This window comes from Gigantopelta aegis, chromosome 4 (genome assembly GCF_016097555.1).
Source record: "Gigantopelta aegis isolate Gae_Host chromosome 4, Gae_host_genome, whole genome shotgun sequence".
Taxonomy (NCBI): Eukaryota; Metazoa; Mollusca; class Gastropoda; order Neomphalida; family Peltospiridae; genus Gigantopelta; species Gigantopelta aegis.
The window spans coordinates 110,619,311-110,642,245 of NC_054702.1; the positions used below are offsets into that span (position 1 = coordinate 110,619,311).

At 34.7% G+C, this 22,935-nt stretch overlaps 1 protein-coding gene across 1 annotated transcript in view; it reads left to right on the plus strand.

Moving 5' to 3' along the window:
• The window catches only part of LOC121371757 (Nance-Horan syndrome protein-like), a 60,947-nt gene that overhangs the window by 409 nt on the left and 37,603 nt on the right, over positions 1-22,935 (plus strand). The gene's annotated exons all lie outside the window — the stretch shown is intronic.

A 22,935-nucleotide genomic window follows, 5' to 3' on the forward strand; every position in this document is an offset into this window, starting at 1 on the left:
TTATAATAATTAATTTTGCACTTGCAGAAAGCAAAAGGTGTTTTTAATGTTATTAAAAATTTAAATTGACATTCAAAATTATAGAGGCTATGGATCTGAATCAAAATCCATTTGTGGTAATGTACCCTTTACACAGTATTTGTAATACGATTATTACACAATGCATAATTTAATTTGATTTAATAATAAAAAAAATATTCTAAAACAACTAAAAGTTACATTCACAAGTGCCAGGAATTGAATATTCAGATATAGTAGAGTTCAAAACTTATTAATTTAAATATTTACACTTGTTTGGTCAAAAATCACTTCCTGGTAGTGGTCACTGTTCCTACTGTCATCACTAGAATATTTCATTTCAGTTTATTTCCGTGCTTATCATGAGCTAAGCTTTGTGTGGACAGGCAGAAGTATGAATAGATATCAGCTTACTGTAGCTAGAGCTGGGATGTCTGTCCCCTTCAAATTCATTTTGGGCAGGAGCAGGTTCAGGGATGCGAACCCAGTACCTGTCAGCCTTAAGTCCAGTGACTTAACCACTGAGGTGTCTCTAGAATAAATCAATATGTGCTGGTATGCACAGGTTGTTAGGCATATTAACAGTGACTGCTGTGTGTTACATACAGATATATATGTAACGTGGTATTTATTACAGATGTGATCTATGTAATTAATATGTATGTATTCAATGATTTTAGAATATTACATTATTTGTTAACATGAGCTTTAATTTTTATTTTTTTCATAGAAACTATTTTTAAATTTTATATGTAATTTTGAGTACAAATACAGTACTCTATTATGTGAAATTTTAGATAAAACCCCCTAAACTATGGAGCATAAACAAACCCATTTAGTAGTTAGTACCGCTATACTAAAACTGCTTTCAAAGGAAGCCCTTTTCTTATTCACAGGTGCATTTACAAACATTAATAAATAAATACCTATGTACATGTAAATAGGAATATTTGCACCTTTAGAATGATTCCAAAATTTTTGACATTGTCCAGTACTTGAGTGTCATCACTGACATGTGTATTTCATTTCATTTCAACTTATTTTCGTGCTTATATCCAATTACGGTTCACACTGTCCTGAGCACACACGCCTCAGCTATCTGGCTTAGCTGTCCAAGACTGGGTTAGTTGTTAGTGATTAGTGAGAGAGAAGAGGGTGTAGTGGCCTTAACTTGCTTTGGGTTGGCACCACTACCGGGCTGCGAACCCTATACCTACCAGCCTATAGTTCGATGGCTTAACCACTGAGCCACTAAGGCCGGTATACAGTAATCTCTGGTGTCACTCCTCCGTGTTTTACCAAGTGATTAATGCCACTCATCTAATTAAACAAATCTACCCTTGTAACCAGGCACTTGGAGCAATCAACCATACAAACAACTCAACCTGAGCTTGCCACAGTCAAACTGTACAGCTGTTGACAAGAGACTGTTTTTAAATAGTATCAAATATTCTTTGGGTTTCTTATTTTGAAAGAGCTCTTAGCAAGTGATCATGAAGATACAGTAGGTGAAATGGATTTGTAGTAAGCAGATATTACACATCACTGACAGCCGACAGTAATTGCTGGTACAAAGAGGTTGTGACTAAGGGTGTCCTACCTCCTGAAGATGACAGGTCTGGGTTTTTTGGTTTTTTCTATTAATTAATTAATAATATTTTTCACTTTGTGTTTAATTGGTGGGATCTAGCCCAGTGGTAAAGTGCTAGCCTGATGCATGGATGGTCAAGGATTGATCTCTTTTGGTGGGCCCATTGGGCTATTTCTCATTCCAGCCAGTGCACCATGACTGATATATGAAAGGTTGTGGTATGTGCTATCTTGTCTGTGGGATAGTGCATATAAAAGATCCCTTGTTACTAATGGAAAAATGTAGCAGGTTTCCACTCTATTACCAAATGTTTGACATCCAATGGCTGATGATTCAGGACATAAACTTTGAATTTTTCAGACAACCAATATGTCGTTCATGTGGTTTTAATGTTTACACAAACAATTTTCTTCAGTAGTTAGATACAAATAAAAAGGTTAATGGCCAACAATAATCAAACGAGAATCTTAAGATAAATTATTTTCATAGCTTTTCTCCATCAAATTTCATGTCATAAATAAGAAAATATATTTGTGTGCTAGGAGTCAGGACTAGCTTGAAAGCTGCCAGATGAAAATAAAATGAAGTTTGTCTGTCCTAACCTGTCTGATCCATGAACATCGATAGTGTCAAAATCTGTTTTGACCTCTTTTGGGGAAGATTTGTTTTGTAAAATAATGATAACTAATTTCAATTTAGGCTTAAACTAGTGTAATACTGATCTGTAGATGATATTTGTTAAAGATTTTAAAACATTGATATAATTTAACCAAAATCAGTTTCGATTTGTTGTAAATTAGAAATTTTGTAAAATGCTATTAAAAGTAATGAGAAAACTATTTTCTCACGACAGTGGCACAAGATCTCGCACACCGTGGTGCATGTTCATAATACATGGTACATGCTCTTGTGACTGGCAAAATGTGTTTTAAACTAAATCAGTCTAATAGTAGCTGCCCAGGTACCTTCGCATGAGCATTAGCATGCTTTGACAGTCACAAAGTTAATATTACAGGACTAGAATGCCATCGTGTTTGCTATTAATAGATCCAATTCAGTTGAAAGAAGCTATACAAGTGTTGAACTCGGCGAAAATCCCTAATTGGCCGACTTACTCCGATTGGCTTGGATTAGCGGTGAGAGATTTTCATGACACCTGTCTATTATTTTTTAAAAACATATTTTGTTTTCATCATTGTCATTAAATTGCATCGGTATATAATATAATCTAAAAAACTACCCATAAAACTCCTCTAATGTGCTAAAAACACCGGATATCGTGACGTCAGAAGTTTGAGAATTTCAACAAACTTTCCTAAATTGTAAATATGTCAGTAGCGTTTTACAACAAAAGTTGATAATTGTTATGAAGAAAATAGCTGGACACATTGAACGATGGAGGCAAAGCTGGTTAGAACAGTACCATCAAACACATATGACATACATCTAGGTCAGGGATTTTCCACTGCACCCAGTTTTCCAAGACATTAATGGTGTTAGCTACAACACATTTGTTTGGATTATCTGACGAGGGATTTCTGCTTTTGCACGAATGAACGATCCTTCATTTATGTTCCTATTGGTTTTGCATAACCGACAGACAAACAACAAAATCGTGCATGCCAAATTTTATGCCCTGTGATTAATAAATCAATGTGCTCTAGTGGTGTCATTAAACAAAGCAAACTATCTTTGTATTTAAATATTTAGTTAGGGGTCCAAGAGATTTCTTTACAATTCTCACTCCCCCTCCACCCCCCCCCCCCCCCCCCCCCCCCCAGGCCACAGAAATCGTAGGTCTGCTTTTGGACATGGTCATGGAATTACACTAATGTCATTGGAATAGATGCAAAAGTTCAAAGAACCCAATCAGGGTTTTCACTGGAAACAGTTTTATTGAACTAATTTTCAGAAAATAACCAACACAAAAACCACCAATATTTAATATAAATGTAAAATATCACCCTAGATTTTTAACCACTTGTACTTGTTATTCCATGAGGTACCTAGTTTTATTAGTGTACAATGTATCTCAATAAAGCTGGAAGCTAGACATTTATGCATGTCGGTTACACTTGTCTGTGGTTTACCCAGTAATCACTGTTACACAGTTGACATGGGAGATGAATGACTTTAATCGTGAGTTTGACAGTCTGCTGATATTCAACAATAAACATATACAGTTTTCATACGGAACATAATCTACAGGTACCTTCTTTGCGTGATGTAAATGTAATTCCCCACACATCACATTTGTCATGGGTAACAAAATAGCACCAATTCCTTTTCTTTTTAACTTGAGATTCATTTATGGTTTGTTTGGGTTTTTTTTTTTTTCAACATGTCGCCTATTTATTTTTACATGTATATTAAACGACATGTGATAACGTCATTTAGGAATATTTATAATTGGTATAAAGATTTTAAAAAGAAATACACCAACAGTTTCAACCCTTGAAACTTTTGTCATCGGCAATTGCTGAAAGACTGAAAAAGGTCCTTCCAAAACATATTAATGAAGACCAAACTGGCTTTATGGCAAACAGATATACTGGTAACAACATCCGTTTATTATACTTTAGCTCTTATGGATAAAAACCATCCAAATATCAAAGGTCTTTCCATCAATAATGAACATCTCCTTATGACACAATATGCAGGTGACACTGAGTTCATTCTTTTTTTTTATTTATTCATTATTTTTAAATTTTTTATGGTATTCATTACATTTTTTTTTTTAATAATTTGGATGTACATGTATTTAATGTTAATGCAGGGATTATCCAGGTATTCTGCGACACTGAATATAGGCCCCTCTTAAAAGAAGTGGCATTGAAAACTCCCAGTTTGATGTGTAAAAATATTTTTTGTAATTATGTCTGCTCTGATAAATGATTTGAACAGTGGTGTATTGCATGAAATCATGTAACATTTCAAAAATATTACTTTTTCAAATCAATGTGCAATGTGATTAATAATAAACCCTGTCCAAATTAGCCAAGTGCTATTTAAAAAAAAAAAAAAATATAGTGGCTACAACATTCAGTAGTTGGCTAATAGAGTGTTGTTTAAATTGGCCACTTTTGAATACTTTTTAAGGATATACTCGGCATGTGAAAATTGGCTAAAATAAATGTATTCTTTCCAGTGTGAGTCCTGAAACCTCACTAAATTATTTAAGAATGAAATCCTTGTTAAAAGCTTGCAATAGACACACATGTATATAATTACATGTGTACATGCACATGGGCATTTCTATTTATTTAGTGTCTGCTGATTTCAGTTTTTTGTTGTAGTCTAATTATCATTGCTATTTGTACTTGCAGCCTTTATTTTTATTTAGCATGTTGAGTAGACATTATGTTTAGTTTGTGGTGGTTTTTTTAGGTTTTTAAAACATATTGTCAACTTCCCACAATCTTCTCATTTCCTTTTCCGATTGCATTGTGGAATAAGATACATATATGTTACCAGTAATTGGTTCTTTTCTGCAGCTCACTTTCGTTTTGTAATTACTGCCAATTACCCCAGTCCATGTCATACAAAGAATGACTGATGTGTGCGTGTGTGTATGCACATGTATATGTGTGTGCACATGTATATATGTGCACACATGTATGTGTGTGCATGTGTATGTGTAAATGTGTATGCATGATGTGTGTGAGTTTTTGTGTGTATATTTGTGGTGGTTATGGGGATGTTTATATGTGGTGTAATAATTATTGTTTACTCAGTATAAATTACAAATAATACATGTAAATGCCAGCAGATGGTATATTATACGGCATCAGTTTAATACCTTCACAGCAGCCTAGATCTAGCCCAGTAACCACTTTCTTTGTTAAACAAACATACTTGAGTGGTATGTTGTTACGGACTGCATGCATGTATATTGTATGAGTAGCCACTTTGTACTCTTTCAAGACTACATGCTGGGTGTACTGTTAAAGATTTCATGTATATTGTATGATGCATATAATATCTTTGAATTAAATCTTTATAATATTTCTTACTTTGCACCTGTCAACTGAAGTCACCTGTTTAGGTACAAAAGTAATATTGGTATTTGAAGGTTGGCTTAAGTCTAAAAAAAGAAGAGAGAATAGAGAGAAATTATACAGCTTAATAATGTTTTTATGAACTTAATTAAAATTTTGTTAAAGTACATGTATATGGCTATAAAGACAAATTTGAATTCTGTTTTTATCTACTGATCCACAAAGAAAATGAATTAAAAAACTGGCTTAGCAGTGTTTATTGCAATTTTCCCTTCACACTAGAACCCTATGTTACTACATGTGTGTATTTAATAATAATAATTACCAGTTGACTGGCACCTAACAGTAATAGCTACTGATTGAACAGTATTCCATTGTCATGAACCAAGCATTCCCCTCCGTTCTTGGCAAAATGCTGCTTTACTCATATTGCTATTACACTGTCTGTACAAGTAACTGTCATGAACCAAACATTTCCCTCCGTTCTTGGCAAAATGCTGCTTTACTCATATTGCTATTACACTGTCTGTACAAGTAACTGTCATGAACCAAGCATTCCCCTCCGTTCTTGGCAAAATGCTGCTTTACTCGTATTGCTATTACACTGTCTGTACAAGTGACTGTCATGAACCAAGCATTCCCCTCCGTTCCTGACAAAATGCTGCTTTACTCGTATTGCTATTACACTGTCATGAACCAAGCATTCCCCTCTGTTCTTGGCAAAATGCTGCTTTACTCGTATTGCTATTACACTGTCTGTACAAGTGACTGTCATCAACCAAGCATTCCCCTACGTTCTTGACAGAATGCTGCTTTACTCGTATTGCTATTACACTGTCTGTACAAGTGACTCATGAACCAAGCTGGAACTACTTAATAAGAGACCTCTAAAACTTGAAAATTTATGTAAAGCATTTATGAGTTATGCAAATTGATTGCCTTGCAATAAATGTTTTAATATTTTTGAAATGTTACATTATTTCATGCCTAGCACCATTTCAGGAGAATGATCTCCAAGTCACCTTGGTTTTACTCATGGTGAAGATTGTTAAATACCTGGTGCATAACCATTTAATTACAATAACAAGAAACTCGCAGACTGGCTATTGAAAACCTATGTATTGAGCTAATATTATTGATTTTCCATTGATGATAGCAAACAGTCCTTTGATCACCATATTTCAATAGTATTTGTAGTGGGTTTGTCAACTGCTAGACATGATAAAAATAAACGTTATAAACTGATTAACTATTACAAAGTATTAGTGTTTGAAGTATGTGCAAATCGGATTGTAATTAAAGTTGTTTAAATCCAAATGTTTGCATGTACTTAACTAAGAATTGGAGTAATACAACCCGGTGACTGTCTTTTAAGCTTTAGTTTATATTTGTTAAATTGTTTAAATCTGTTTCTTTAAAGCTTTATCTTGTATGGTCCTAAATTTAATTTTCTTTACCATAATATTGTATGAATTCATTAGATTAGTAACTTGAAACCTGAGTGAAATGTTTGTTACCGGTGTGCAACTACATACATGCATGTGCAGACCAATACATACAAGTATGTACATGTATGTACATGCACGTCATGTGGTTATACCGTGAACATATTTATTATATGTAAGTAACACACTTGCTAAATGTACATGTATGTACATGCACGTCATGTGGTTATACCGTGAACATATTTATTATATGTAAGTAACACACTTGCTAAATGTACATGTATGTACATGCACGTCATGTGGTTATACCGTGAACATATTTATTATATGTAAGTAACACACTTGCTAAATGTACATGTATGTACATGCACGTCATGTGGTTATACCGTGAACATATTTATTATATGTAAGTAACACACTTGCTAAATGTACAAGTGGTTAACTTACAGCATGTATCACACAGCCAGACACTTGTTATTGGAATTTACCTTAGCAATTGGTGTGATCGATGGTGACACTAATAGACTAATCATTTTAATCAATAGAACTTTGACCTGCAAATTAATGTTGCTATCGTAGGTGAATAAGGCAGACAAAAATGTATATTAAGTCATGAGGGAAGTTTGTAGTTCTAACTAGAAAGCGATGACAGACGAAATGTTTCTATATTACTTTTCAGTGTAATGATCACCCATGACCTCAATACATTTGGCTCATTTCTCTTTCAAGCTACTGATGACAGCAAAATATAACTTTCTGGCTGGCCCATCAATCACCATTCCATTGCAGTCTTCATACTTTCATTATCTTAAAACAAGATACTTACTAAGGAAGATTTTGGATACTAATACTTTTTAATAATAATAATAATAATAATAATAAAAATTCACTTGAGTCCAAATCTGGGCTATAGGGTGGGTGTTTAAACTGCTTGAAGCCACATAAATTTGCAGATTGCAGCAAACAGCAATTCTCCACTGGAACATTGTCATGGAGTTGCTGGATGCTAGTGGTCAGCATCACTATAGTCTTTTTTAATTGATTGCTTGTTTCAATTGTGTTATCAAATTAGCATAATTGGCACCAATGATTGTAGTTTTTGGAGGCATATAGTCAACCATTAGAGCTCCTTTTGGCATCCCAGAAAACAGTTGCCAAATTGAGCCTGTTCATGGTTGAGTTTGAAACTTTGGTGCCGGAGAGCTGTGGTGCTTCAACTGCATCTACAGATTCCTGTTTGAATTCAGGATCCCAGTGGTAAGGCCATGTTTCATCACCTGTAACCAACCATGAATGAAATGTCTTTGGGGCTTCATTGTACAAGTCTAGGAGCTCGTAATTTGACTTCCATCCATTGATGTCGATTTTGCGTTGAGAGTTGGTGGGATACCTATCTAGCAAACACTTTAAATAAACTCAGATGTTCACACATTATGTTAAAAATGCTGCCATGTGATATTGCACACATTGGCTATTTCATCTATCTTCATATGATGATCCTGTATTATCAAAGCCTCAACTTATCAATCATTTGATTATTGATGGCTTCAGATAGTCTTCCTGACTCTTGTCCTTGCTTGAATTCAGCAGACCATTTTGAATTAAAAAAATAATTGGGTGATCCATCAGCATATATGTACCAAACTTATGAATTTCAGTAGCATTTTACCTTCTTTGGTAAGAAAGTTGATGATGACTCTGTTCAAATTCATGGTTTCATTGGGGTAGGTTATTATTGCGTTGAAGAATATTTTGTAAATTTATACAAACAAGAAGAGTTGTGTTATAGATAGGACAGTTTATTGAAGGAACAAGTTTTTAGAAACAAATCAAACATGTGATAGTATACTTGAAACATTGGTTACTGTTACTATTAGAAAGAAAAGTTTGTGAATATTTATTTTTAAAAATTCTATAATTTCTTAATATCCATTTTCGTGACTATATTCTTTTTTAAAAACTTTAGCATTGCAATCCATCTAATCATCAAAAGGCTCATAGTCTGGTAGTGGTGATGATGAAAAAGCACATTGCATCTCATTTAAAGATTTTTAGCTGTTGGAGGCAAAAAACTACTTAAAAGCCATTCAGTTTGATTACTTTATAATATTGTAATTGGGCTATCAGTGTAAATGGTTTAGCAACAATGGTCCACATGGTCCTCTATATTGTACTGCTTTGTCCAACACTCCATTATAAGATGATAAATTTGACCATATGTTGAAAAAATCAATCTAATGTATGTTACAGCTGTGTTGAATGACGGTTTCATGTGTCAATATAACCTGAACTAACAGTAGCACATGCGTGACAAACAGGCACAAGTTCTTAACAACTTCAACTGCAAGATATATCAATACTAAAGTGTCCAGATTCTTATTTTATGAATAATACTGTACATTTAGTATTCATGAACAAGTTATCTTCTCTTTACAATTATTGTATAACACAGCTGAGGGCTGTTTCACTTAGATGATCACGTGAGAGGGGTTTTTTCTTTCTGAAAAGTAGAATAAAAATATAAATGATTACAATCAAATGTGGTATCAACAAATGCCCTCTAAAGGCAAGTGACTGCTTAATACAGGTCAGTTTATACCTCAGTATTAAGATGACGTCTTAATAGTTGGCTGTTTGAGCTATTTTGATGTGTATATTAGAAAAATCCAAAACTCTATAATAAAACACAATCTCATTCAAAAAGTTCGATTTCTCTGTTTGACTTTTAAAAATTACTTCCCAATAATGTTTTAAAATGTAAATGAAATGTTTACTGCTAATATTAAATATATATATATATATGTGGCATGTCCAGGCAAACACAATGGGACCTGTCTACACTGGACCTTGCTGGGGACCTAAATAGTCTGATCCTGTGTTTAAAAGGTCACATTTAAAATTAGGTAAATTTGGAATTGTAAAAGTTGGCTGATTTTGACAGGATTCCGGTTTTTTAGGGTCTGGTTTAGACAGGTTTCACAATACATGTAAAAGTGTCCTTGCTACAAATGAGGAAAACTGTGATTACTCCATTAGACATCTAATAGCCATTGAATAAACAATATGTTGAGGTCTCACAATTAGATATGTTTTATTTAAAAGTCACTTGATTTCCCTCTACACTACAGTACACATAACTGCATAACAAAGTATGTTTTAAAAATTCAAAACCAGTGTAATAGAGATACCTGGCTTTTTGACGTGCCTTGACGACAACAGATTTAATCCTTATTGTGAGGAAAATCCTTCTAGTTTATTGTCAAGGAGAGATATGAAAAAACCCTGATGCAGTGAGATTATGGGACATCCGACTGGAGATATTGAAGGAGAAGTTTAGTTTCTACTGATAAAGTCAGGGAGACACGCTGCAGATAACTTGATACCTGTGAGCCTTTCCCCTGGATTGATTTGACCCAGTCTGTTGGATAACAAAGCACATAATCGTGTAAGTGTGGATTTTAACAATGAAGCCACTGTGGTGGGTCAAAGCTTTTCTTTTCCTGGGTGGATAAGATTGTTAACTTTGCTGTACAACTGCTGGATGGTGAAGCAGCAATATTTGTAATTTGGCAGTGATACACAAACCCAGCAAAAGCCAGTTGGTGGCAACTGGATAATAGTAAGCAGTGGAGACCAGCAGATCTTTTATTATTCACCACTCACAAAATATCAGAGAAATTTTTTTTGCAACCAGCAATAAAATGTTTAGAGTAGTGTCCACCATTCACAAAAACTAAAATACAGACCGACATGAAGAGGAGTGATTAATTAATTGATACCCTAAATAAGATATTACAATATTTATATCATGTAAATTTATTCACATGCTAAGGAGAGTTACGAATGACTCTCTCTAAAACTGACACAACAGCAAACTGTAGACAGAATGCAATTGAATAGTATGCTGCTGCTGACAATATGCATGTTTGAACATATATTTTGGTTGAGATCATCAATTATTTCTTTCTTCAACTGATGCTCCATGACTAAAAAATATAACAATGGCTGATTTATTATATATGCCATCCTAGCTCTATATACCAACTTGGCTTTTCACATCTTTAACAAATAGGTATACCAAACCAATTTCTGTAGCTACAGTGTTAATGATGTATTTTTGCCGTAGCAGTGTTGATAATATTATGGTAATCATGACTATTTTAGTGTAATTATTTCTGTGCTGATGATTACAACACGGTTGACCCATGTTGTACAAATTGACCATCGCACCTCCTTAGCTGAGTCAATGTTTCGCACTTTGTCTGGTAAGTTCCAGGTACAGGGTGATATATTACTGTCTCTTTATGGCCAGGGCTTTATTTAGATAGCAATCCGGCCACGTATTACATCCGGTGTCATTTGCTCTACTTTAGTATCTTATAAAGCCATTATTTACGAGTGCTTTTGTCAGCGGGACATAAACTTGGAGAAAGATTAATGTTCTCGTATAGAGTTATTGTTTATTACAATAGCTCAGGTATATCCGTTTAATTATCAGGTAGTGATTTTACAATGTGGTGTATACGTTTATATAGATCTGCCTTTATTCTTCTCTTGAAATAAACTTGTTCATGTTGAGACACCAAATATAATTGTTGTAATTTAACGTGCTGAGGTGTCACTAAACATTCCTTTCTTTTATTTGTCCATCATTTCTTTTACCAGCCTGTATGTATCGAAATACTTTGTGATTTACACAAAATTAGAATTTTTAGATTTGTAAGTTCATCAGAAGATAATTTGAATTGGCTCAATATGATTAATTCCATTCTTAATGTGATCAAGTAATTGTGCGTGCAGCTTGATGAACCATAGGAGTAGCTGTTAATGCACTGAACATATTTACTTTTCTTCAGCAAACATGTCTAGCATTGTAATCAGTTAAGAAAAAGAGCTTATTTAAATGTAATTATCAAGAGTTGAAGACACATGTAATTGTAACTGTGTTGGAAAATGTTCAGTAGTCCATGGATTCCTGATTCTACATCATCCATTAAATCACCCAGTCTTAAGCTGGTTAGTTTCCTGATTCTACATCATCCATTAAATCACCCAGTCTTAAGCTGGTTAGTCTTCTGATTCTACATCATCCATTAAATCACCCAGTATTAAGCTGGTTAGTCTCCAAACTACAAAACAAATGTTCAGTAGTCCATGGATTCCTGATTCTACATCATTCATTAAATCACCCAGTCTTAAGCTGGTTAGTCTCCTGATTCTACATCATCCATTAAATCACCCAGTCTTAAAGTGCTGTTCCAGATGTATGATGTATTGAGCTATATCAATCAAGATATTAGTTAATATGATTAGAAAATTAAAAAAAAAAATGTAAACAAATTATATAACGGTATATTTTCCATTTAAAAATATTCCCCTGAAAAACAGAACCAGCTGAATTCGTTTTGGGAATTTCCGTAAGATTTGATCCGTGACGTCACGAAGGGAACTCCTTTCGATAGTCAGCGCCATTATTCATTGCTTCTTTTGTGTTTATTATGGTTAAACGGCGTGTTGTTGGCGGCTGTAGCAAAACAAAAGCCGATAAATTTAGTCTTCACGCATTTCCTAGTAATGTTGCTGTGAATAATCTGTGTGTAAATTTGATTAAAACAACGTGAAAATACTGGACAGGAAGAAAATGCCGGAGACCGTTGACTGCAGGCACTTTAGTTTCGATTCGTCCGAACTGGCTTGTCGGCTTAAGCGAGATATGGGAATACCATGTGTTATGGCTTTTAAAAAAAGATGCCGTACCAACAATTTTTCTGCGACACAAAACAAATGACAACAGCCGATGCCATCCACACCGAAACGACTTTGGGGTGCATATCGTCAATGTCCCAAATTGCGTTATGCTTTCAACTCCGGTCAGTTTGTTTTTTCATGCACGGTTCGTGCAATCATCGAGATCCGATTTGTTGTCGTTTGCATCTCGTTCATTTGTGAGATTTTTCTTTACAGTTCGAAAACATTAAAATAATAAAGTACAAACAAGTAAGTATCTATAGCCTAGTCCGTCCCATCCTACAAAAATGTAGGGTTTTTTTGTAAAAAAAAAGAAAGAAAAAGAAGCTAATTTTGTATGCATCTTAGAAAACAATCGGCTCAGAAATAAATGACTTGTAAATTCCATAGTATGAAAAAAGGCGTTCCCTGTAAAACAGACTATAAATACATTAAATTAATTTTACTATACCTTCCCACAAAGAAAACCTTTTTTCATACTATGGAATGTGCTATAAGTTATTTATTTCTGAGCAGACTGTTTTCACAACTGCACACAAAAAAATAGTATTGTTTTGTTATTTCCAAAACACTTTTACTTTTTTTTTTTACGTCAAACTAAACTGAAATTATTCGCACAAAAATATCTTCATGGATGGGACGGACTAAAAGTCGTTTTTGTTTATTTCTTAAAATTAAAATAAGTTATTTATTTCTGAGCAGACTGTTTTCACAACTACACACAAAAAATAGTATTGTTTTGTTATTTCCAAAAAACTTACCTTTTTTTTTTACATCAAACTAAACTGAAATTGTTCATAAAAACCCCTATCTTCATAGAGGGATGGGGACGGACTAAAAGTCGTTTTTGTTTATTTCTTAAAATTACCGATATCGGGTCCACTCGACTCGTAGAATTCAAGAGTTATTTATCGTCTTCTCTACTACATCACAAGTATTAGAACATACAGTGTAGCAAAATAATTCGCACCAAAAGCTAAAGAACAAACCAAGAATAAAAGTTGTAAATTAGTGGTAAGCTGTCTCCACGACCATTTTCATCGTCATCTGTCAGGCCGGTGGTTCATCGGAAGATGTTCCAGGTTCAAACTGATAAGGCATTATTTTTTTGTGTTGCACAAATATTAGTCCAGTCATCATTACTACACTATTCATCATCGAAAGAAGAATCGCATGATCAATGAGCTTGGCAGTCGCTGTCGGTCCCACTTTCGCTTGCGCTGAAAGTCGTCTCGTGGTAGGTTTCTGTGAAGCGCGTTCCCTTCATGACGTCATGGCTATTTACAGGCAAATGTTTTTACCGAGAATTTTACTCGGTCGTTTCCGGCAGTGTTCTACGGGAGTGATGTTTTAATACTTTTATGGGGCATTTTCGTAATTATTGATTTACATATCGGTGTAAAATATTATTGCAATGAATTAAGAAAGCATTTAATTGTTGAATTTGAAATTTTAGTGTATGGTCTGGCACAGCACTTTAAGCTGGTTAGTCTTCTGATTCTACATCATCCATTAAATCACCCAGTCTTAAGCTGGTTAGTCTCCTGATTCTACATCATCCATTAAATCACCCAGTCTTAAGCTGGTTAGTTTCCAAACTACAAAACAAATGAATTGTCTCTTAAATTATTTAAAGGCACTGACCTTAGTTATTAGGCACTATTGGACACTATTAGGCACTGTTAGGCACTATTAGGCACTATTAGGCACTGTAAAATACGTTTAGCTTTTAATAAAAAAATGTTTACTGTTAAAGCACACATTATTTACAATTTCTTGCTTAAATGATTAATGTTGGCAAATCCATTGGGAATATGGTCATCATTGTGTTTGCAGAAAGTCTAAATGCATTTTATGGTGGGGGGTAGGTGGGGGGAGGTGCACGTATCCCTTGGGAGCTGGGGTCAGTGACTTTAATTTCCACATCAATACTTTGTTTTATATATTATTAATTTATATAGAATGGTACACCAGCTATCAGTTATTGACAAACTAGACTACAGAGGCCAATTAATCTTGTTTCAGTTAATTAGATATGTACATCTGATGCTGTGTTTTAAGGCTGGTCTCACCTCACAGTTAATCATATTAGTGCTATAAAGTCTTGTTTATTAATGAGCTGCGGATGGATCACACAACATGGCGATTATCATGACAAGATGATGATTGAAATGGTATTCAATATGACTAAGTGGTAATTATTAATTAGATATTACTGGTGGTGATGGAACGGAAGACGTGCTTAGCGGTAGAATACTTGTTAGAGGTCCATTTGATTTCAGGATTGAGCGCCCTTGATGGACTCACAGGCTATTTCTTGTATTGGCTTTTACTCAATCACTGGTATATTATGTAATGTTTTTAAATATATGCATTTATCAAACAACCTTTCAGATTTGTTTTTTTCTGAATTTCTTATCTTTTTTTTTCTTCAATTTAAAAAATGTTCATAATTTATAGAAGTTGAAAATCAAGTAGAAAGCCTGACACAGTGATGACTGATATTAATCATGTTTGTGTGGTCTACTAACAAGACTGGTTTCAAATTTCACATTATCGTGTTCAGAGTTGCACCGCGTGTGATCACTGATACCGGGCTACTAATCACACCTGTGCATTTGAAATGTAACAACACCAGACACATCACACCTGTACACAGTATTTCAGAATATACTCAAATATTAATATCTCTTATTGCCTGATCTCCATTCCTAAAATATTCTTGTATTTGTTACACTTTACATTCCCATAATTTTGTTTTGTGAGAAATGCACAATTAAATAAATGGGCAGCCCCCTGTAATTAAGGAAATGTCCACAGGGAAAAAATATGTTGTTGAAATAAATGAGAATGTAGGCCAAGGAAAACAATGCTGTGGGGAATTGCAGGGGTTGAATGGGACACAATTCATAACATATTCTAATTTTTAGTCATCCATAATTTTGAGTTGGTAATTTAAAAAACCCCGCCTAGGATTTAATAATCCAAAATATCAACTTATTTTAAATTAGATTCAGTAATTGTGCACAATCATGGTTTAGTAATCAGTTGTTGTAATTTAATCATTTGAAATTATGATTTATAATAATGAAAAATTTGTGCTAGTAACTAGGCTACATACAATGTGGTGTAACTGAATATTCAGTTGTGGTTTGAGAAAGATTAGCATAGTAATCTTGTTGATATTATCTGATGTGAGCACAACACAGTGGAGATCTCCTCTGTCAGTGAGATTCACTTTGAAAGCCTGGCACACTTACCCTGGGATTTGTATCACGGTTAGGACTACAGCCTGATATGATGGACAGATTGATAGCTAGCATTTTGGGCTTTCTTCAAACCGTGGTAATCGGTCGAATCCATCACTTTGGTAACACAGTATTATCTCAGATTATCTTGCAATTTGAGACAACAAGATTTATTATTACTAATCTCATATACATGCAACTCCATTATATTAAACAAATAAAACCTGCAAAGTTAAATATTAATTTTACGATTTGAGCAGTGTAAAAAATGGGTTTATAAAACTAAAAGTTAATTTTTAAAAATAAATATAACTACATTAATAATTAATTGTACATAACAGATTTTGCTAAACAAATTTTAATCATTGAAATATTAAATACTTTTAATAATTAAATACATGCATTGAAATAGCAGCTGTGATGCATCTGTTGTGGATACAAAGTTCTGTTCATGAGCAACACCAAATTAATTTATAGTAAGGTTGACCAATTTTTTTGTGTGAAGAATGTACAAAAAAAAGAAGCTTGTTATAAATGTGCAAGTCTGTTTGACATTTAGTAGGATGGCTATTTTGACAGTTGTGGGGCATGCACTCGTGAATGTCGGTCAAACCAGACAAGTATGAAGGTAACATAACAAACACAGGCATAACATGAACGTATGAAGGTAACATAACAAACACAGGCATAACATGAACGTATGAAGGTAACATAACAAACACAGGCATAACATGAACGTATGAAGGTAACATAACAAACACAGGCAGAACATGAACGTATGAAGGTAACATAACAAACACAGGCATAACATGAACGTATGAAGGTAACATAACAAACACAGGCAGAACATGAAGGTAACATAACAAACAAAGGCAGAACATGAACGGAGTTGTACTATGGTTGAGTGCAGTATTTTCATGTTAATTTGAAATACAGTACTGACAGTTTTCTGAAGCAAATGAGGGTCCCAAAGATTCAAGACTTCATGTGACTTTTACCATTAATGTATATTTGTCTACATGTAGATCACTCAGAGGACCTCAAGAAAGACCAGTCAACTTGTAGTGACTGTGTTTACTCAAAAAAAAAAAATACATGTATTGACCTACATGTATTTCTTTCATACATGTATACATTATTTGCTTCATTGAATCGGTTAAAAAAAATAATCATTTTCTTTTTAAGGCGAGCAAATATATAACACTTGTAAAAACATTTTCACCTCTGAACTGTTTACAAAAAAAAAAATTGATACTTTGAGACATTGTTTGCCATCTTTTTATTTTTGGCACTGCAAAACAAATACAATGGATTCGATATATTGCAGTTGATGTTTTCTTATGGCTGGTAACCGTGATCCGTGTTTACCAATATGCATGTTGGAGTTGGGGTCTGAAAGCTTAACAAACAAGACACACGTCTGCCGATTCTGGGGTAGTTTTCTCAGTTATTTTTCACAATTGAGCGTGTGCAGTGTATGAATGGAGGCCGGATGTGTGTTGTGAGTGAATGGAATCAATTTTTTTATCCCGCTGTCCTTTCAGGGAAGTGTCATTCACTTGTAGATTGGAAGCGGCAGGTACTTCATTCTCCTCTGGGCAACAGCTGGTGAAAATATCATGAGTCTTTATCCCCTATTAGGAGTATTGATTTTATATTGAGGGGATTACAAGGCCTTCATGGTGAACAATGGGTTTGTCGAAATCACTAGCATGTAGCAGGGTTGCCAAGTATAGAATTGTTAGGAATGGATGTGCATGATTTTGGTTTATTAAATATCTCAATTTTTGTCTCACCTTTTTGAAGTCGAAGTGCTAAATTTAGGATTTAAGTCTCTCATGGTGATGGTGTCAACTTTCGTGTTTAAATCAATATTATTTTTGCATTTAGATCATTGAAACTGGTGTATGGCTGCATCTATGGATTTTCACCTCATTGTATATTAATACAATAATGAAAAATTTATAAACATTTTAATTATATGTTTTTAGACAGAACTTGTTTAATCACAAATTATTTATACTTTTCTTTAGTTTTTTGGGGGTGTGGAGGTAGGAGCGTTAACATACATTGAGATGAACATTCATGAGGACAGCTATGACTTAGACATGATGGGTCCACAGGAATAACCTATGATGTCCATACAGATAGTCAGTATTATAACGGTTGGTCGAAGTCACAATGACACACTAAATTAAAAAATTATGATTATGGTAGGCCATTAAAAGTAGTTGGTAAATTATGCTATCTTAGGCATAAATATTCCGTGATTGCGGAGTTGCAAATGTTAAAATTAAAATATATCATCTTAAATTTTTCCAATTAGTAGCAAGGGATCTTTTATATGCTCGATCCCACAGACAGGATAGCACACACCACAGCCTTTCAGGGCTAGCTCTGGGTAAGTAGAAAGTTTCACCGAATTATCTATTATTAGACTTTAAAATTGTAAAAAGCCAGTATTTTCTGACAAAATAGCAATTATTGCATTTTTTTTTTGCAAAATTAAAATAAAATTTATAAATTGTTTTTAAACTTTGCAATTGGTGAATTTAGCGAGTGCCAGAGCTAGCCCTGCCTTTGATATACCAGTCATGGTGCACTGGCTGGAATAAGAAATAGCTCCATGGGTCCACTGGTGGGGATCGATCCTAGACCGACCGTGCATCAGGTTAGCACTTTACCACTGGGCTAAATCCCACCCATTGGCTGGGATGAGAAATAGCTCAATGGGTCCACTGGTGGGGATCGATCCTAGACCGACCATGCATCAGGTTAGCACTTTACCACTGGGCTAAATCCCACCCATTGGCTGGGATGAGAAATAGCTCAATGGGTCCACTGGTGGGGATCGATCCTAGACCGACCGTGCATCAGGTTAGCACTTTACCACTGGGCTAAATCCCACCCACTGGCTGGGATGAGAAATAGCTCCATGGGCTCACCCACGAGGATCGACTTAGACCATCTACACATCCATTGTGCTGTGTCCCGCCGTTTCCAAATACATATTGAAGGACAAGATGCTTACTCATCGTATTCCATGCTTTGAAGAATGGTCATGTGATACTGGGTGATGTGGACAGTCGCTGGCAGATGAAAAAAGAAACCACCTGCTATTAACACAAAAGTTGTCAGCTCTTAACTGCCCATTGAGGATAAAATATATATGATTTGGTCAGATGTTGCCACCCGATATTGCTTTCTTTCACGCATGATACAAGTAGTGAATACATCACTGTGGCTATAAGCTGACCATGTACTACAAATGGACCATTGTTAAGAATAAGTGAATAATTCAGATGGGATGTACCTCGATAGTAGAATGCTCACCTCAGATGAGATGGGTTGTAAGGTTGATTACAAATTTGGTGGACCCATCAGGTTTTTCCCATTCCGGCTAGTGCTCCCATGAGTGGTGCACCAAAATGATAGGGTATGTGCATGTCATGTCATGTCATAGGGTTTTACGTGCACATTCAGAACAAGCTGTTGTAGCGCACGCCTATCGTGGGCACAAGACAGGACAGGAAAGGGTATGTGCTATAGGAAAGTGTATTTATAGTACAGTGCTAACCTGCGGTGATGTGTTTTTCGTGCTGGGGTGTCATTAAACATTAATTCATCATCATTACTATCACCCTCATTGTATGTATCCCTGCCAGCAATAACTTTTATCAAAGGATTTGGTATGTGCTGTCTTGGCTATGGGAAAGTATATAAAAAGATAACATACTGTAATTTGGTAAAATAAACTTCTGTGGCAAAAACAAATAGCTTTAGTTATAAATAAGGTGCTGTTTATCAGACATTTGTTTCTGGGGCGAGACATTGCCCAGTGGTAAAGCTCTCACGTAATGCACAGTTGGTCTGAGATTGATCCCTGTTGGTGGACCCATCATACAGTTTCTTGTTCCAGACAGTGCACCATGACTGGTATATCAAAGACAGTGGTATGTGCTATCCTGTTTGTGGGATGGTACATATAAAAGATCCCTTGCTACTAATGGAAAAATGTAGTGGGTTTCCTCTTTGAGACTATTTGTCAAAATTACCAAATGTTTGACATGGCCATTGATTAGTAAATCAATGTGCTCTAGTAATGTCATTAAACAAAACAAATTTTAACTTCTTTCGTTTTCTTTTTAAATGATTTGTTATTTTTTAATTAGCATACTTGGCAGTTTATCCTTTTTGATCATAATCTACCAATTATTTCAACTATTATAGTGCAAGTGCTTTCTTTTTAGTTAGCTTATTAACTGCTATGTGCTGCTATATTTTATTTTAAGTAGAAAAGTTCTGATCATGCAATTTTAATTCTGCACACATACTCATTGGGAACCAGCTTTAAATAGGAAACAGTGAACACACCTTTGGAAACACTAAATGGGGACAACCGTATCAGTTTTATGTACCTGAGAATTCTGTCTGTCGTACACACTCCCTCGGTGACAGTTAAGTTTGGCAGGGGATAGCAACTCTGGAATTTCCGCTGTGATATTCAGCACAATGCAGTGGGTCCAGGTGAGCAGTGTGCTGTTCACACCTGTTGATTGTGCTGATAAGACGCGATGGTCCCGACAACTGGGTCATGTCGAGAGCTGGGCAAACTGAGTCTGCTGGAGTCCGGGCAGGACAATGTCATTGATCTTATCTTGGCAGAGACCTTCATGTTGACAGAGAAAAAATGTTAACACCAGTTTACAGGAAGAGTAGTTAGGCAACTTGGGTATTTTTAGAAAACATGAAAAAGTAACGAGAAACTCGTCAAGTTTGATATATTTAGTACGATCATGATCTTGGTGAGAAATTTTGTATTTTGAGAAAGTAATTTACTATTCTTTAGCCAATTATGTATGTATAATATTATGTAGATTAGAGAGACCAATCATTTTGTTTTGAATGCGTTTACCGGCTGAAAATAAAGAATTTTATTATTATTATTATTATTATTATTATTATTAACTAGAAGGAAGGAAATGTTTTATTTAACAACACACTCAACATATTTTATTTACGGTTATATGGCATTGGACTTGTGGTTGAAGACCACACAGACATTGAGAGAGGAAACCTGCTGTCACCACTTCATGGGCTACTTTTTTCGATTAGCAGCAAGGGATCTTTTATATACACCATCCCACAGACAGGATAGTACACACCATGGCCTTTGTTACACCAGTTGTGGAGCACTGGCTGGAATGAGAAATAGCTCAATGGCCCCACCGACGAGAATTATTAACTAGAGTGCTTTCATCTCTACAATTATGTTGAATTAAAATAATTTTAAAAATCTGCACACCCCCTTCATCTCTACAATTATGTTGAATTAAAATAATTTTAAAAACCTGCACACCCCCCCCACCCCCCCACCCCCCCACACCCCCACCCCCCCAAAAAAAAAATCCAGGTAGATTTAAATAAACTTGGTACTTTTAAATTCATATTAGTTTGTTCCTGGATAGCTAAAGAATGAGGAGTACATACTTCTGTGTGGTATTACCCATAAAATAGAGGAAATAACATGAATTAGATGCATTCTTTATATTTTAATTCCTTCATTAAAAATATATTCAAACTTCACTGGTTATACAAACAGTTATATTCAGTCATTCCTAAAGTGTTGGTTAACATATATCTTTGTGATGTCGGACATGCCTGAGGTACAACAGTGCCTAATAGGACCAATCCCCTTATAAAACCTTTTGTGCTATTTCCTGTTACAATCAGTGCTTCTAAACATGGTATGCACATCTAAAAGACATTTACCTGCTAATTAGGATTGTGTGGTTCTTCCTTAAATGTAGACCAAGTATCAGATAACAGTATGATACCAATTAGCTTTTGACTGAATACATATGAAGCTACTGCTAAACATTCCTTCATTCACATGTACATACCAACCTTTAATTCAATTGATTTTATCAGTAAGTGTCATCACCAAAGTCAGAACAGTTGGCCCCAGGGAACAGTATACAGTATAATAATACAGAATGAAATTTATTAAAGAAAACATTCCTATTTATTAAGATACATGTATATACACATTTTATGGTAAGTAATAAAATATATTTTTTTTTGCCTTAAATCATTTAATGTTGGTGAATGTAGAGGAGCAAGACATTTAGTTAGGTAAGATCATTTGTTGAAGCTGTCCTGTCAGAGTTCAGCATGTCAGTGGAGTCACGACACTGAGGTGAACACTGCTGAATGTAGCCATGGTGTTTAGACACTTGTTTTAACACGCTGGAATTACACCTTCTCATATACCTTCAACATCAATCTTGGAATGTCATGAACATTTCAGAAAGTTCACCTTAACTGTTGTTACGTAACCAAGCAAGTGAAACTGTCTGCAGAAACAGAGGGGTATTAATATTATAATGTATAAGTTTTTGTTTCAGTAACATAAAATAGGAGATTTTGTTTAATTTGATTTTTTTAATTCATGGTCATTTTATGGAGTAAAACAACCTATAACAAGTGATTAGTAATTCATGAAATTGGTAATTGATAAAAAGTTATTCATTTGTTCTTTATAAATACTCGCAAATTCAATTTAAAGAAATGACTATATACATGTATATGGTATCATAAAGTAAATGTCCGACCAGGAAACGTTTTGTTTTCAAAATTGTGATTGACAACAGTTGTTAATTTATTAAAAATTAATTAGCAACTACAATTTAATGTTTAAAACTGTATAGCAATGTCCAAAACTTGTATAGTCAATCACGATGTGATAGCAAACAAAATATGCAGACATTTGTTTTACATTTTGTATGATGAAATGTTAGTTTGGGAATCCAGATAGGATTTCAGTGAGTTTTACAAGTGAGAAACCTAAATAATCAAAACTGTCCTAGGCAGCATACTTCTGCATT